Here is a 14,485-nt window from a genome sequence, read left to right as displayed (position 1 = left end):
GACAAATTTGTAACTCAGAATGACTTGAAATGTGATAAATATGAAGGAAAATGATGTTCAAGGACTTGTTTATGTAAGGAATTGCATGAACAGCATATTTGACCAAACTGTGCATTTCAGCTCAGAAACAGCATTTGAAGCGTAGGAAAATCAGGAAGGTAACATTGACCTGAATTTCATGTTGACACACAAATTTCGTCTTCAGAATGACTTGAAATGTGATAGATGTGAAGGAAAATGATGTTTTAGGTGTTCTGCATTTAGCGAATTGCATGAACAACATATTTGACCAAACTGTGCATTTCAGCTCAGAAACAGCATTTGAAGGGCAGAAGAGTCATGAAGTTTGATTTAACGTGAAGTTCGTGTTGACAAACAAATTTCTTCCTCAGAATGACTTCAAATGTGATAAATATGAAGGCAGATGATGATTAAGGTGTTGTTTATGTAAGGAATTGCATGAACAGCATATTTCAAAAAAACTGTGCATTTCAGCACAGCACCACCATTTGAAGCGCAGAAGAGTCATGAAGTTTGATTTAACGTGAAGTTCATGTTGACAAACAAATTTCTTCCTCAGAATGACTTGAACTGTGATAAATATGAAGGAAAATGATGTTTAAGGTGTTCTGGATGTAACAAATTGCAGGGGCAACATATTTGAGCAAAATGTCAATTTGAGCTCAGAAACAGCATTTGAAGAGCAGGAAAATCAGGAAGGCAACATTGACCTGAATTTCATGTTGACTCACAAAGTTCGTCTTCAGAATGACTTGAAATGTGATCGATATGAAGGAAAATGATGTTTTAGGTGTTCTGCATTTAGCGAATTGCACGAACAACATATTTGACCAAACTGTGCATTTCAGCTCAGAAACAGCATTTGAAGCGCAGAAGAGTCATGAAGTTTGATTTAACGTGAAGTTCATGTTGACAAACAAATTTCTTCCTCAGAATGACTTGAACTGTGATAAATATGAAGGAAAATGATGTTTTAGGTGTTCTGGATGTAACGAATTGCAGGGACAACATATTTGAGCAAAATGTCAATTTGAGCTCAGAAACAGCATTTGAAGAGCAGACAAGTCATGAAGGCTACATTAACGCGAATTTCATGTTGACACACAAATTTCTTCTTCAGAATGATTTGAAATGTGATCAGTAGGACGGCAAATGATGTTTGAGTTGACTTGGTTTGAAGGAATGGCATGAACAAGCATTCACGTGAAGTTCATGTTGACAGACAAATTTGTAACTCAGAATGACTTGAAATGTGATAAATATGAAGGAAAATGATGTTCAAGGACTTGTTTATGTAAGGAATTGCATGAACAGCATATTTGACCAAACTGTGCATTTCAGCTCAGAAACAGCATTTGAAGCGTAGGAAAATCAGGAAGGTAACATTGACCTGAATTTCATGTTGACACACAAATTTCGTCTTCAGAATGACTTGAAATGTGATAGATATGAAGGAAAATGATGTTTTAGGTGTTCTGCATTTAGCGAATTGCATGAACAACATATTTGACCAAACTGTGCATTTCAGCTCAGAAACAGCATTTGAAGGGCAGAAGAGTCATGAAGTTTGATTTAACGTGAAGTTCGTGTTGACAAACAAATTTCTTCCTCAGAATGACTTCAAATGTGATAAATATGAAGGCAGATGATGATTAAGGTGTTGTTTATGTAAGGAATTGCATGAACAGCATATTTCAAAAAAACTGTGCATTTCAGCACAGCACCACCATTTGAAGCGCAGAAGAGTCATGAAGTTTGATTTAACGTGAAGTTCATGTTGACAAACAAATTTCTTCCTCAGAATGACTTGAACTGTGATAAATATGAAGGAAAATGATTTTTTAGGTGTTCTGGATGTAACGAATTGCAGGGACAACATATTTGACCAAACTGTGCATTTCAGCTCAGAAACAGCATTTGAAGAGCAGGAAAATCAGGAAGGCAAAATTGACGTGAATTTCATGTTGACTCACAAAGTTCTTCTTCACAATGACTTGAAATCTGATAAATATGAAGGCAGATGATGTTCAAGGTGTTGTTTATGTAAGGAATTGCATGAACAGCATATTTGACCAAACTGTGCATTTCAGTTCAGAAACAGCATTTGAAGCGCAGAAGAGTCATGAAGTTTGATTTATCGTGAAGTTCATGTTGACTCACAAAGTTCTTCTTCAGAATGACTTGAAATGTGATCAGTAAGAAGGCAGATGATCTTTAAGGTGTTGTTTATGTGAGGAATTGCATGAACAGCATATTTGACCAAACTGTGCATTTCAGCTCAGAAACAGCATTTGAAGCGCAGGAAAATCAGGAAGGCAACATTGACGTGAATTTCATGTTGACTCTCTAAGTTCCTCTTCAGAATGACTTGAAATGTGATCAGTATGAAGGCAGATGATGTTTAAGGTGTTGTTTATGTGAGGAATTGCATGAACAGCATATTTGACCAAACTGTGCATTTCAGCTCAGAAACAGCATTTGAAGCGCAGGAAAATCAGGAAGGCAACATTGACGTGAATTTCATGTTGACTCTCTAAGTTCCTCTTCAGAATGACTTGAAATGTGATCAGTATGAAGGCCGATGATGTTTAAGGTGTTGTTTATGTGAGGAATTGCATGAACAGCATATTTGACCAAACTGTGCATTTCAGCTCAGAAACAGCATTTGAAGCGCAGAAGAGTCATGAAGTTTGATTTAACGTGAAGTTCGTGTTGACAAACAAATTTCTTCCTCAGAATGACTTAAACTGTGATGAATATGAAGGAAAATGATGTTTTAGGTGTTCTGCATTTTGCGAATTTCGTGAACAGCATATTGGACCAAACTGTGCATTTCAGCTCAGAAACAGCATTTGAAGCGCAGGAAAATCAGGAAGGTAACATTGACGTGAAGTTCATGTTGACACACAAAGTTCTTCTTCAGAATGACTTGAAATGTGATAAATATCAAGAAAAATGATGTTTTAAGTGTTCTGGAAGTAACGAATTGCAGGGACAACATTATTGGAGCAAAACGTCAATTTGAGCTCAGAAACAGCATTTGAAGAGCAGAAAAGTCATGAAGTTTGATTTAACGTGAAGTTCATGTTGACAAACAAATTTCTTCCTCAGAATGACTTGAACTGTGATGAATATGAAGGAAAATGATGTTTTAGGTGTTCTGCATGTAGCGAATTCCATGAACAGCATATTAGACCAAACTGTGCATTTCAGCTCAGAAACAGCATTTGAAGCGCAGGAAAATCAGGAAGGCAACATTGACGTGAAGTTCATGTTAACATACAAAGTTCTTTTTCAGAATGACTTGAAATGTGATAAATATGAAGGCAGATGATGTTTTAGGTGTTCTGCATGTAGCGAATTTCATGAACAGCATATTTGACCAAACTGTGCATTTCAGCTCAGAAACAGCATTTGAAGCGCAGGAAAACCAGGAAGGCAACATTGACGTGAAGTTCATGTTGACACACAAAGTTCTTCTTCAGAATGACTTGAAATGTGATAAATATGAAGAAAAGTGATGTTTTAAGTGTTCTGGAAGAAACGAATTGCAGGGAAAACAATATTGGAGCAAAACGTCAATTTGAGCTCAGAAACAGCATTTGAAGCGCAGACAAGTCATGAAGTTTGATTTAACGTGAAGTTCATGTTGACAAACAAATTTCTTCCTCAGAATGACTTGAACTGTGATGAATATGAAGGCAGATGATGTTTAAGGTGTTGTTTATGTAAGGAATTGTATGAACAGCATATTAGACCAAACTGTGCATTTCAGCACAGCACCACCATCTGAAGAGCAGAAGAGTCATGAAGTTTGATTTAACGTGAAGTTCATGTTGACAAACAAATTTCTTCCTCAGAATGACTTGAACTGTGATGAATATGAAGGAAAATGATGTTTTAGGTGTTCTGCATGTAGCGAATTGCATGAACAGCATATTAGACCAAACTGTGCATTTCAGCTCAGAAACAGCATTTGAAGCTCAGGAAAATCAGGAAGGCAACATTGACGTAAATTTCATGTTGACACACAAAGTTCTTCTTCAGAATGACTTGAAATGTGATAAATATGAAGGAAAATGATGTTTTAAGTGTTCTGCATGTAGCGAATTTCATGAACAGCATATTTGACCAAACTGTGCATTTCAGCTCAGAAACAGCATTTGAAGCGCAGGAAAATCAGGAAGGCGGCATTGACGTGAATTTCATGTTGACACACAAAGTTCTTCTTCAAAATGACTTGAAATGTGATAAATATGAAGACAGATGATGTTTTAGGTGTACTGCATGTAGCGAATTGCATGAACAGCATATTTCACCAAACTGTACATTTCAGCACAGCACCACCATTTGAAGCGCAGAAGAGTCATGAAGTTTGATTTAACGTGAAGTTCATGTTGACAAACAAATTTCTTCCTCAGAATGACTTGAACTGTGATAAATATGAAGGAAAATGATGTTTTAGGTGTTCTGGATGTAACGAATTGCAGGGACAACATATTTGAGCAAAATGTCAATTTGAGCTCAGAAACAGCATTTGAAGAGCAGACAAGTCATGAAGGCTCCATTAACGCGAATTTCATGTTGACACACAAATTTCTTCTTCAGAATGATTTGAAATGTGATCAGTAGGACGGCAAATGATGTTTGAGTTGACTTGGTTTGAAGGAATGGCATGAACAAGCATTCACGTGAAGTTCATGTTGACAGACAAATTTGTAATTCAGAATGACTTGAAATGTGATAAATATGAAGGAAAATGATGTTCAAGGACTTGTTTATGTAAGGAATTGCATGAACAGCATATTTGACCAAACTGTGCATTTCAGCTCAGAAACAGCATTTGAAGCGTAGGAAAATCAGGAAGGTAACATTGACCTGAATTTCATGTTGACACACAAATTTCGTCTTCAGAATGACTTGAAATGTGATAGATGTGAAGGAAAATGATGTTTTAGGTGTTCTGCATTTAGCGAATTGCATGAACAACATATTTGACCAAACTGTGCATTTCAGCTCAGAAACAGCATTTGAAGGGCAGAAGAGTCATGAAGTTTGATTTAACGTGAAGTTCGTGTTGACAAACAAATTTCTTCCTCAGAATGACTTCAAATGTGATAAATATGAAGGCAGATGATGATTAAGGTGTTGTTTATGTAAGGAATTGCATGAACAGCATATTTCAAAAAAACTGTGCATTTCAGCACAGCACCACCATTTGAAGCGCAGAAGAGTCATGAAGTTTGATTTAACGTGAAGTTCATGTTGACAAACAAATTTCTTCCTCAGAATGACTTGAACTGTGATAAATATGAAGGAAAATGATTTTTTAGGTGTTCTGGATGTAACGAATTGCAGGGACCAACATATTTGACCAAACTGTGCATTTCAGCTCAGAAACAGCATTTGAAGAGCAGGAAAATCAGGAAGGCAAAATTGACGTGAATTTCATGTTGACTCACAAAGTTCTTCTTCACAATGACTTGAAATCTGATAAATATGAAGGCAGATGATGTTTCAAGGTGTTGTTTATGTAAGGAATTGCATGAACAGCATATTTGACCAAACTGTGCATTTCAGTTCAGAAACAGCATTTGAAGCGCAGAAGAGTCATGAAGTTTGATTTATCGTGAAGTTCATGTTGACTCACAAAGTTCTTCTTCAGAATGACTTGAAATGTGATCAGTAAGAAGGCAGATGATCTTTAAGGTGTTGTTTATGTGAGGAATTGCATGAACAGCATATTTGACCAAACTGTGCATTTCAGCTCAGAAACAGCATTTGAAGCGCAGGAAAATCAGGAAGGCAACATTGACGTGAATTTCATGTTGACTCTCTAAGTTCCTCTTCAGAATGACTTGAAATGTGATCAGTATGAAGGCAGATGATGTTTAAGGTGTTGTTTATGTGAGGAATTGCATGAACAGCATATTTGACCAAACTGTGCATTTCAGCTCAGAAACAGCATTTGAAGCGCAGGAAAATCAGGAAGGCAACATTGACGTGCAATTTCATGTTGACTCTCTAAGTTCCTCTTCAGAATGACTTGAAATGTGATCAGTATGAAGGCCGATGATGTTTTAAGGTGTTGTTTATGTGAGGAATTGCATGAACAGCATATTTGACCAAACTGTGCATTTCAGCTCAGAAACAGCATTTGAAGCGCAGAAGAGTCATGAAGTTTGATTTAACGTGAAGTTCGTGTTGACAAACAAATTTCTTCCTCAGAATGACTTAAACTGTGATGAATATGAAGGAAAATGATGTTTTAGGTGTTCTGCATTTTGCGAATTTCGTGAACAGCATATTGGACCAAACTGTGGCATTTCAGCTCAGAAACAGCATTTGAAGCGCAGGAAAATCAGGAAGGTAACATTGACGTGAAGTTCATGTTGACACACAAAGTTCTTCTTCAGAATGACTTGAAATGTGATAAATATCAAGAAAAATGATGTTTTAAGTGTTCTGGAAGTAACGAATTGCAGGGACAACATTATTGGAGCAAAACGTCAATTTGAGCTCAGAAACAGCATTTGAAGAGCAGAAAAGTCATGAAGTTTGATTTAACGTGAAGTTCATGTTGACAACAAATTTCTTCCTCAGAATGACTTGAACTGTGATGAATATGAAGGAAAATGATGTTTTAGGTGTTCTGCATGTAGCGAATTCCATGAACAGCATATTAGACCAAACTGTGCATTTCAGCTCAGAAACAGCATTTGAAGCGCAGGAAAATCAGGAAGGCAACATTGACGTGAAGTTCATGTTAACATACAAAGTTCTTTTTCAGAATGACTTGAAATGTGATAAATATGAAGGCAGATGATGTTTTAGGTGTTCTGCATGTAGCGAATTTCATGAACAGCATATTTGACCAAACTGTGCATTTCAGCTCAGAAACAGCATTTGAAGCGCAGGAAAACCAGGAAGGCAACATTGACGTGAAGTTCATGTTGACACACAAAGTTCTTCTTCAGAATGACTTGAAATGTGATAAATATGAAGAAAAGTGATGTTTTAAGTGTTCTGGAAGAAACGAATTGCAGGGAAAACAATATTGGAGCAAAACGTCAATTTGAGCTCAGAAACAGCATTTGAAGCGCAGACAAGTCATGAAGTTTGATTAACGTGAAGTTCATGTTGACAAACAAATTTCTTCCTCAGAATGACTTGAACTGTGATGAATATGAAGGCAGATGATGTTTAAGGTGTTGTTTATGTAAGGAATTGTATGAACAGCATATTAGACCAAACTGTGCATTTCAGCACAGCACCACCATCTGAAGAGCAGAAGAGTCATGAAGTTTGATTTAACGTGAAGTTCATGTTGACAAACAAATTTCTTCCTCAGAATGACTTGAACTGTGATGAATATGAAGGAAAATGATGTTTTAGGTGTTCTGCATGTAGCGAATTGCATGAACAGCATATTAGACCAAACTGTGCATTTCAGCTCAGAAACAGCATTTGAAGCTCAGGAAAATCAGGAAGGCAACATTGACGTAAATTTCATGTTGACACACAAAGTTCTTCTTCAGAATGACTTGAAATGTGATAAATATGAAGGAAAATGATGTTTTAAGTGTTCTGCATGTAGCGAATTTCATGAACAGCATATTTGACCAAACTGTGCATTTCAGCTCAGAAACAGCATTTGAAGCGCAGGAAAATCAGGAAGGCGGCATTGACGTGAATTTCATGTTGACACACAAAGTTCTTCTTCAAAATGACTTGAAATGTGATAAATATGAAGACAGATGATGTTTTAGGTGTACTGCATGTAGCGAATTGCATGAACAGCATATTTCACCAAACTGTACATTTCAGCACAGCACCACCATTTGAAGCGCAGAAGAGTCATGAAGTTTGATTTAACGTGAAGTTCATGTTGACAAACAAATTTCTTCCTCAGAATGACTTGAACTGTGATAAATATGAAGGAAAATGATGTTTTAGGTGTTCTGGATGTAACGAATTGCAGGGACAACATATTTGAGCAAAATGTCAATTTGAGCTCAGAAACAGCATTTGAAGAGCAGACAAGTCATGAAGGCTCCATTAACGCGAATTTCATGTTGACACACAAATTTCTTCTTCAGAATGATTTGAAATGTGATCAGTAGGACGGCAAATGATGTTTGAGTTGACTTGGTTTGAAGGAATGGCATGAACAAGCATTCACGTGAAGTTCATGTTGACAGACAAATTTGTAATTCAGAATGACTTGAAATGTGATAAATATGAAGGAAAATGATGTTCAAGGACTTGTTTATGTAAGGAATGCATGAACAGCATATTTGACCAAACTGTGCATTTCAGCTCAGAAACAGCATTTGAAGCGTAGGAAAATCAGGAAGGTAACATTGACCTGAATTTCATGTTGACACACAAATTTCGTCTTCAGAATGACTTGAAATGTGATAGATGTGAAGGAAAATGATGTTTTAGGTGTTCTGCATTTAGCGAATTGCATGAACAACATATTTGACCAAACTGTGCATTTCAGCTCAGAAACAGCATTTGAAGGGCAGAAGAGTCATGAAGTTTGATTTAACGTGAAGTTCGTGTTGACAAACAAATTTCTTCCTCAGAATGACTTCAAATGTGATAAATATGAAGGCAGATGATGATTAAGGTGTTGTTTATGTAAGGAATTGCATGAACAGCATATTTCAAAAAAACTGTGCATTTCAGCACAGCACCACCATTTGAAGCGCAGAAGAGTCATGAAGTTTGATTTAACGTGAAGTTCATGTTGACAAACAAATTTCTTCCTCAGAATGACTTGAACTGTGATAAATATGAAGGAAAATGATGTTTAAGGTGTTCTGGATGTAACAAATTGCAGGGGCAACATATTTGAGCAAAATGTCAATTTGAGCTCAGAAACAGCATTTGAAGAGCAGGAAAATCAGGAAGGCAACATTGACCTGAATTTCATGTTGACTCACAAAGTTCGTCTTCAGAATGACTTGAAATGTGATCGATATGAAGGAAAATGATGTTTTAGGTGTTCTGCATTTAGCGAATTGCACGAACAACATATTTGACCAAACTGTGCATTTCAGCTCAGAAACAGCATTTGAAGCGCAGAAGAGTCATGAAGTTTGATTTAACGTGAAGTTCATGTTGACAAACAAATTTCTTCCTCAGAATGACTTGAACTGTGATAAATATGAAGGAAAATGATGTTTTAGGTGTTCTGGATGTAACGAATTGCAGGGACAACATATTTGAGCAAAATGTCAATTTGAGCTCAGAAACAGCATTTGAAGAGCAGACAAGTCATGAAGGCTACATTAACGCGAATTTCATGTTGACACACAAATTTCTTCTTCAGAATGATTTGAAATGTGATCAGTAGGACGGCAAATGATGTTTGAGTTGACTTGGTTTGAAGGAATGGCATGAACAAGCATTCACGTGAAGTTCATGTTGACAGACAAATTTGTAACTCAGAATGACTTGAAATGTGATAAATATGAAGGAAAATGATGTTCAAGGACTTGTTTATGTAAGGAATTGCATGAACAGCATATTTGACCAAACTGTGCATTTCAGCTCAGAAACAGCATTTGAAGCGTAGGAAAATCAGGAAGGTAACATTGACCTGAATTTCATGTTGACACACAAATTTCGTCTTCAGAATGACTTGAAATGTGATAGATATGAAGGAAATGATGTTTTAGGTGTTCTGCATTTAGCGAATTGCATGAACAACATATTTGACCAAACTGTGCATTTCAGCTCAGAAACAGCATTTGAGGGCAGAAGAGTCATGAAGTTTGATTTAACGTGAAGTTCGTGTTGACAAACAAATTTCTTCCTCAGAATGACTTCAAATGTGATAAATATGAAGGCAGATGATGATTAAGGTGTTGTTTATGTAAGGAATTGCATGAACAGCATATTTCAAAAAAACTGTGCATTTCAGCACAGCACCACCATTTGAAGCGCAGAAGAGTCATGAAGTTTGATTTAACGTGAAGTTCATGTTGACAAACAAATTTCTTCCTCAGAATGACTTGAACTGTGATAAATATGAAGGAAAATGATTTTTTAGGTGTTCTGGATGTAACGAATTGCAGGGACAACATATTTGACCAAACTGTGCATTTCAGCTCAGAAACAGCATTTGAGAGCAGGAAAATCAGGAAGGCAAAATTGACGTGAATTTCATGTTGACTCACAAAGTTCTTCTTCACAATGACTTGAAATCTGATAAATATGAAGGCAGATGATGTTCAAGGTGTTGTTTATGTAAGGAATTGCATGAACAGCATATTTGACCAAACTGTGCATTTCAGTTCAGAAACAGCATTTGAAGCGCAGAAGAGTCATGAAGTTTGATTTATCGTGAAGTTCATGTTGACTCACAAAGTTCTTCTTCAGAATGACTTGAAATGTGATCAGTAAGAAGGCAGATGATCTTTAAGGTGTTGTTTATGTGAGGAATTGCATGAACAGCATATTTGACCAAACTGTGCATTTCAGCTCAGAAACAGCATTTGAAGCGCAGGAAAATCAGGAAGGCAACATTGACGTGAATTTCATGTTGACTCTCTAAGTTCCTCTTCAGAATGACTTGAAATGTGATCAGTATGAAGGCAGATGATGTTTAAGGTGTTGTTTATGTGAGGAATTGCATGAACAGCATATTTGACCAAACTGTGCATTTCAGCTCAGAAACAGCATTTGAAGTGCAGGAAAATCAGGAAGGCAACATTGATGTGCAGTTCATGTTGACACACAAAGTTCTTCTTCAGAATGACTTGAAATGTGATCAGTATGAAGGCCGATGATGTTTAAGGTGTTGTTTATGTGAGGAATTGCATGAACAGCATATTTGACCAAACTGTGCATTTCAGCTCAGAAACAGCATTTGAAGCGCAGGAAATCAGGAAGGCCGGCATTGACGTGAATTTCATGTTGACACACAAAGTTCTTCTTCAAAATGACTTGAAATGTGATAAATATGAAGACAGATGATGTTTTAGGTGTACTGCATGTAGCGAATTGCATGAACAGCATATTTGACCAAACTGTGCATTTCAGCTCAGAAACCAGCATTTGAAGCGCAGGAAAATCAGGAAGGCGGCATTGACGTGAATTTCATGTTGACACACAAAGTTCTTCTTCAAAATGACTTGAAATGTGATAAATATCAAGAAAAATGATGTTTTAAGTGTTCTGGAAAGTAACGAATGCAGGGACAACATTATTGGAGCAAAACGTCAATTTGAGCTCAGAAACAGCATTTGAAGCGTAGGAAAATCAGGAAGTAACATTGACCTGAATTCATGTTGACAAACAATTTCTTCCTCAGAATGACTTGAACTGTGATGAATATGAAGGAAAATGATGTTTTAGGTGTTCTGCATGTAGCGAATTCCATGAACAGCATATTAGACCAAACTGTGCATTTCAGCTCAGAAACAGCATTTGAAGCGCAGGAAAATCAGGAAGGCAACATTGACGTGAAGTTCATGTTAACATACAAAGTTCTTTTTCAGAATGACTTGAAATGTGATAAATATGAAGGCAGATGATGTTTTAGGTGTTCTGCATGTAGCGAATTTCATGAACAGCATATTTGACCAAACTGTGCATTTCAGCTCAGAAACAGCATTTGAAGCGCAGGAAAACCAGGAAGGCAACATTGACGTGAAGTTCATGTTGACACACAAAGTTCTTCTTCAGAATGACTTGAAATGTGATAAATATGAAGAAAAGTGATGTTTTTAAGTGTTCTGGAAGAAACGAATTGCAGGGAAAACAATATTGGAGCAAAACGTCAATTTGAGCTCAGAAACAGCATTTGAAGCGCAGACAATCATGAAGTTTGATTTAACGTGCAAGTTTCATGTTGACAAACAAATTCTTCCTCAGAATGACTTGAACTGTTGATGATATATGAAGGCAGATGATGTTTAAGGTGTTGTTTATGTAAGGAATTGATGAAACAGCATATTTAGACCAAACTGTGCATTTCAGCACAGCACCACCATCTTGAAGAGCAGAAGAGTCATGAAGTTTGATTTAACGTGAAGTTATGTGTGACAAACAATTTCTTCCTCAGAATGACTTGAACTGTGATGAATATGAAGGAAAATTGATGTTTTAGGTGTTCTGCATGTAGCGAATTGCGATGAACAGCATATTAGACCAAACTGTGCATTTCAGCTCAGAAACAGCATTTGAAGCTCAGGCAAATTCAGGAAGGCAACCATGACGTAAATTCATGTTGACACACAAAGTTCTTCTTCAGAATGACTTGAAATGTGATAAATATGAAGGAAAATGATGTTTTAAGTGTTCTGCATGTAGCGAATTTCATGAACCAGCATATTTGACCAAACTGTGCATTTCAGCTCAGAAACAGCATTTGAAGCGCAGGAAAATCAGGAAGGCGGCATTGACGTGAATTTCATGTTGACACACAAAGTTCTTCTTCAAAATGACTTGAAATGTGATAAATATGAAGACAGATGATGTTTTAGGTGTACTGCATGTAGCGAATTGCATGAACAGCATATTTCACCAAACTGTACATTTCAGCACAGCACCACCATTTTGAAGCGCAGAAGAGTCATGAAGTTTGATTTAACGTGAAGTTCATGTTGACAAACAAATTTCTTCCTCAGAATGACTTGAACTGTGATAATATGAAGGAAAATGATGTTTTAGGTGTTCTGGATGTAACGAATTGCAGGGACAACATATTTGAGCAAAATGTCAATTTGAGCTCAGAAACAGCATTTGAAGAGCAGACAAGTCATGAAGGGCTCCATTAACGCGAATTTCATGTTGACACACAAATTTCCTTCTTCAGAATGATTTGAAATGTGATCAGTAGGACGGCAAATGATGTTTGAGTTGACTTGGTTTGAAGGAATGGCATGAACAAGCATTCACGTGAAGTTCATGTTGACAGACAAATTTGTAATTCAGAATGACTTGAAATGTGATAAATATGAAGGAAAATGATGTTCAAGGACTTGTTTATGTAAGGAATTGCATGAACAGCATATTTGACCAAACTGTGCATTTCAGCTCAGAAACAGCATTTGAAGCGTAGGAAAATCAGGAAGGTAACATTGACCTGAATTTCATGTTGACACACAAATTTCGTCTTCAGAATGACTTGAAATGTGATAGATGTGAAGGAAAATGATGTTTTAGGTGTTCTGCATTTAGCGAATTGCATGAACAACATATTTGACCAAACTGTGCATTTCAGCTCAGAAACAGCATTTGAAGGGCAGAAGAGTCATGAAGTTTGATTTAACGTGAAGTTCGTGTTGACAAACAAATTTCTTCCTCAGAATGACTTCAAATGTGATAAATATGAAGGCAGATGATGATTAAGGTGTTGTTTATGTAAGGAATTGCATGAACAGCATATTTCAAAAAAACTGTGCATTTCAGCACAGCACCACCATTTGAAGCGCAGAAGAGTCATGAAGTTGATTTAACGTGAAGTTCATGTTGACAAACAAATTTCTTCCTCAGGAATGACTTGAACTGTGATAAATATGAAGGAAAATGATGTTTAAGGTGTTCTGGATGTAACAAATTGCAGGGCAACATATTTGAGCAAAATGTCATTTGAGCTCAGAAACAGCATTTGAAGAGCAGGAAAATCAGGAAGGCAACATTGACCTGAATTTCATGTTGACTCACAAAGTTCGTCTTCAGAATGACTTGAAATGTGATCGATATGAAGGAAAATGATGTTTAGAGTGTTCTGCATTTAGCGAATAAGGTGCACGAACACATATTTGACCAAACTGTGCATTTCAGCTCAGAAACAGCATTTGAAGCGCAGGAAGAGTCATGAAGTTTGATTTAACGTGAAGTTCATGTTGACAAAATTCTTCCTCAGAATGACTTGAACTGTGAAAATATGAAGGAAAATGATGTTTTAGGTTCTGGATGTAACGAATTGCAGGGACAACATATTTGAGCAAAATGTCAATTTGAGCTCAGAAACAGCATTTGAAGAGCAGACAAAGTATGAAGGCTACATTAACGCGAATTTCATGTGACACACAAATTTCTTCTTCAGAATGATTTGAAATGTGATCAGTAGGACGGCAAATGATGTTTGAGTTGACTTGGTTTGAAGGATGGCATGAACAAGCATTCACGTGAAGTTCATGTTGACAGACAAATTTGTAACTCAGAATGACTTGAAATGTGATAAATATGAAGGAAAATGATGTTCAAGGACTTGTTTATGTAAGAATTGCATGATACAGCATTATTTGACCAAACTGTGCTTCAGCTCAGAAACAGCATTTGAAGCGTAGGAAAATCAGGAAGGTAACATTGACCTGAATTTCATGTTGACACACAAATTTCGTCTTCAGAATGACTTGAAATGTGATAGATATGAAGGAAAATGATGTTTTAGGTGTTCTGCATTTAGCGAATTGCATATGAACAACATATTTGACCAAAC

This window comes from Acanthochromis polyacanthus, chromosome 14 (genome assembly GCF_021347895.1).
Source record: "Acanthochromis polyacanthus isolate Apoly-LR-REF ecotype Palm Island chromosome 14, KAUST_Apoly_ChrSc, whole genome shotgun sequence".
NCBI classification, from domain to species: Eukaryota; Metazoa; Chordata; class Actinopteri; family Pomacentridae; genus Acanthochromis; species Acanthochromis polyacanthus.
The sequence above is the reverse complement of the archived record's forward strand: the minus strand, read 5'-3'. Positions refer to the sequence as shown.